Below are 4,286 nucleotides of genomic sequence, written 5' to 3'. Positions count from 1 at the left end.
TCCCACTCCCACCTACTACATAACAAAGGAGAAAGGGAGGAGCAGGGCACACACGTCTTTGACTCTGAGGTGAATTTCCTACATCCTGCACGCTGTGCGCTTCATGAAACATTCTAAGGCGATGCCCAGGAGGAACCACAATGGAAAGTATGTCGCTGCCCCCTGAAGAGAGCAAGAAGCTGCATTTCCAAGGTGCTGCAGGGAGGAAGTGTGGGGGGTCTTGGTTAGAGCGGGTGAGGGGGCTTGGGAGGGCGTTGGGGCTGCCTTCTTAGAAGGTTCAGGGAAGGCAGGGTTCAGTCTGGACTGGGGGCAAATCAGTGACTGGGTGTCTTAATGTTTAACCAAGATGCAGGAAGGACAGAAAGGGGCTACAGCTGGCATCAGGAAGGATGCTGGACGGCTCGAGTTTACCAGGGGGTAAGGGCGGGGGGTTATCTGGGGAGCATGCACCGTGATCTTATCTTTGTCTGTAAGCCCGGTCCTGCTTTTGCTCTGTTCTGTCACAGCTTGACATATATCACCGGTAAATCATGACAGTCAAAGTATTTTTAACTTCACACTCCCCTCCACACACACCACGGCCAAGTAATTCAAGTCACTCGAAATGTGTCAATTTATCAGGTCACCAGAAGTTTTGTCACACGACTCGCCCTGCATCCTATCTTGTTATTCTGCTGAAATCCTGAAAATGGTACAAAAATGCACCCCAGTGAATTCATCTCCTTCTTCGATGGATGGGGTCTACATAGCAAAGAGCACACTTTTTCCTTCCTCTAGAAAACCTTACGGCTGTGACATGAGAAAGCCACGACTCACCTAAACGCTAGAAGAGACGAAGAGCTCCCTGACCTGGGAGGGGAAGGTTTTAGAGACGTTAGCACAGCTTCACATCAAAGCTGAACTCTCCAGGCTGCGCCCACCCAGGCAGACTCCCACGGCCGGCCTCACAGATGCGTGAGGCCCACTCGGGCACCAGGTCCTTCCTGCCCCTCGTCTGGCTCGGAGGGCCCTCCCTGTCCACCTTGCACACCTCACCATTGCACTCAGCCTTCGGGTTCCGAGGCCACCCGGCATCTGTGACTTTCCTAGAACTGACCGTTGCCTTAACTGAAATGGAGAAGGGCCTGCTCGCTCATCTGCTTGCCCCTCGCCGCCCCCACCTCCAGCACCCAGGTTCATGGCTAATTGGTTGGCAAGAACTAGAATTTGAGTCACAAGAGAGACTCTGCCCCACAGCCACCTGCCCAGCACCTAAGCCAACCTGGCGCATGAGGCACGGGATGTGTCATTCCTTTGCTGGCCTCTCAGGCGGACCAACCCATTCTCCCCACTCCTTGAGGGCTCCCAGGTATAAATCCCGGGAGGCTGGCCTGGCTGAAGTCCTGAGAAGGCCCAGCACCCCATGTTCAGCTCCTATGGGACTCGCTCCCAGGGGCCCACAGTACTCAGGGGCCCCCTGGATCAGTGCCCTCTCTCCCATTCAAAACTGGATAGCTTCAGGGTGCCTCATCTCTGTACCCCACAGCCCGTCAGGCCAAGACTCGGCACAGACAAGGAAGCGATTCGTCCCACCCTGAAGAACAACAAAGCCCAGAAGTCCCCGGGGAGAGCTCACAGCAAGGCCAGCATCTCGAGATGATGCCCCCTCCGGCTTCTCCTTAACCTATGAAGACATCCAAGTGCCACACCTCAGGTTCCCGGAGCCCTGAGCAAGCTCCCTCCCTGCTCAAAACCAAGGATTTGCTCTATTAGGGACGCCAGCCTCAGTAAGCGGTTTCTCACCCTCTGCCCTACTGACTGGGGCGAAAAGGCCACCAACTTTTAAATGCTGCTCCTCGGAAACTGGTAGTGTACCCAGGGGCTGTGCCACTAAGGGGCCACAGGTCCCGCCTCGTGCAGGACACTTCCTGACATCAGCAAATGCATCTATTCCTTCAATGAACAGCTCAGCATCTCCCGGGCTGGGCTGTCAGAGAGAGCAGGTGGCGGAGAGAAGCCTCAGGCAGGCCTGGGCCTGCAGGAGCTCCTGTTTAACAGGGAGAGGCAGACAAGCGCTGCAGGGTCAGTGGGGATCGGGGTGAGAACACAGGAGTCGAGACAGGCTCCGGCTGGGTCTTCAAGCACCCACAGGAGGCTCAGCTAGGTGTGTGGTAAACCCCGAGATCGGTGAGGTGAGGCCTGGCGTGGGGAAGGTACCTGAAGGGACTACAGAGCAAGGGGTCTTCTGTCTGCACTTCACACAGAGCAAGGGGTCTTCTGTCTGCACTTCACTTCCAGCCCACCCCACCTCCTCCTCTGTCCCACAGGAATTAAGTCCCTCCACTGTTGTCTGAAAACAAATCAACACTTGCCCAGTGCCCAGCCAGCCTTGCCTAGCACCAAACACTGCGAGAGAGGAAAGGGCTGGGCGAGCAGCCAAGGCAGGGCAATGCCCAGGAGAGGTGCTGGCCATCAGCTTGTGGGTGGGCACAGGGCGGCGGCGCCCGTTGGAGACACAGGATAGGCCAAGGCAACACCAGTTTTTGTAGTAGGAAGGAGTGTGTGTGTAGCAGCCTTAAATAGGAGCTTCAGGCCTATGGGAAGAGGGGCAGCTCCTAACAACATGCCCTCCCCCTCCCCCACCATTCCTAGCCTGTGGGGCACTGGAGAAGGGACACATCTCAAAACGCCTCTTTTTAAAGAGCTCCCGCAAGGCCAGAGGAAGTAATGGTACAAAGTGTCCCCGTTCATCCATCCCAGCCTCAATCTCTGTGAACACGCCAGAAATCTCTAACCCAGTGGTTCTCAACCTTCTGGCCCTTTAAATACAGTTCCTCATGTTGTGACCCAACCGTAAAATTATTTTCGTTGCTACTTCATAACTGTAATGTTGCTACTGTTGTGAATCGTCATGTAAATATCTGATATGCAGGATGGTCTTAGGCGACCCCTGTGAAAGGGTCGTTTGACCGCCAAAGGGGTCGCGACCCACAGGTTGAGAACCGCTGCTCTAACCAATTTTGGGAAGGACAGGAAGGCCTTCTATGCGTCCTTACTTCTCCCCAAATGCAAGTTCCTGGGCTTTCTTTCAGTCCCAGCAATGGCTTTCGCATGGGACTGCCCCAGGTGCAGCTCGCCATGCGGCACCGGCTTTTTTCTGGCAAGTTGGCATACAGCCACCCTCCGCTGTCGGTCCCTACACCAAGTTCTTTTTCAGGAGGACGCACCGCAACGTTACTCCAAGATTGCGCACCCCGTTAGTTCTCAGCTGGGGGTGGTTTTGTCCTCTAGGGCAGCGGTCGCCAACCTTTCGGACCTCACGGAGCACCCGTGGTCCGCGGACCACCGGTTGGTGACCGCTGCTCTAGGGGACATTTGGCGAGTTGATTTTTGGTTGTCACACCTGCGAAGGGAGTCACTGCTGGCATCTGGCGAGTAAAAACCTGGGGTGCTGCTGCTAAATATCCTACAGTGCACAGGAGGCCCACCCCCCAAAAAATCCCCTGGCCCTAACTGTCAGAAGGGCAGAGGGCGAGGAATCCTGGCTTCCAAGGACGGGGCCACAGGGCAGAGCGGGAGAGTCTACACGCAACTGCACAGAATCGTACCCAGAACACTCGCCCAGCGCAGAACTCCAGGCTCTGAGTGATGGTGTAACCAAGATGGGCACCTCTGAGTTCGAGTTCAACACTTGTTGGCTGTATGACCAGGGCAAGTTACTAGCCTTTTCGAACCTTAGTAAAATGGAGGAAGTGCCCCCAACCCTGTAATGAGGTGAAAAGGGTTAAGTGAGGTAACATAGGGCATTAATTCTGCTTTCCGGAGCCAGAGACAGAAACAGATGAGCCCACAAGGGAAGGCTGAGTTCTTGCCTTGAAACAAGAGAAACAGCCTGGAAGAAACAAACTCCCTCAATGCAGGGGAGGGGGCGGGAGCCCTTGTCTGCTGAATGGACAGGCATCCTAGGATAGCTGTCAACCCCTCAGAACCTCTCCAACTGGCTCGTTTGGGGATGCCTTCCACCCTGGCTTGTCAATCTCTAACCCCCGACCTCAAAGGGCCACGGTCCTGAGAGTGGTGACCTGACCCTCAAGTACCCCCTTTTCTGGGAAGAATCCAGCTGCCTCCTAGGGACAGGAGCATCCCAAGCCCTGCTTATGGCCCAGAACCAGCAGCCCTTCTGCACAAGGTCGGCTTGGACCCGAGCCAGCCTTCAGGCGGCAGAGTCCCGCTGGCCGGAAGGTGCACTGTCCTGCAAAGGCCGGCTTCCTCCCCCAGGGAGCCCCACGGACTCCTCTGCAGAGGTG

At 55.8% G+C, this 4,286-nt stretch overlaps 1 protein-coding gene across 2 annotated transcripts in view; it reads right to left on the bottom strand.

Moving 5' to 3' along the window:
* Positions 1-4,286, bottom strand: part of TLDC1 (TBC/LysM-associated domain containing 1) — an 18,535-nt gene that overhangs the window by 13,723 nt on the left and 526 nt on the right. The window lies entirely within an intron of this gene.

The sequence above is a fragment of the Myotis davidii genome, unplaced genomic scaffold (genome assembly GCF_000327345.1).
Source record: "Myotis davidii unplaced genomic scaffold, ASM32734v1 scaffold77, whole genome shotgun sequence".
Taxonomy (NCBI): Eukaryota; Metazoa; Chordata; class Mammalia; order Chiroptera; family Vespertilionidae; genus Myotis; species Myotis davidii.
The sequence above is the reverse complement of the archived record's forward strand: the minus strand, read 5'-3'. Positions and strand labels throughout refer to the sequence as shown.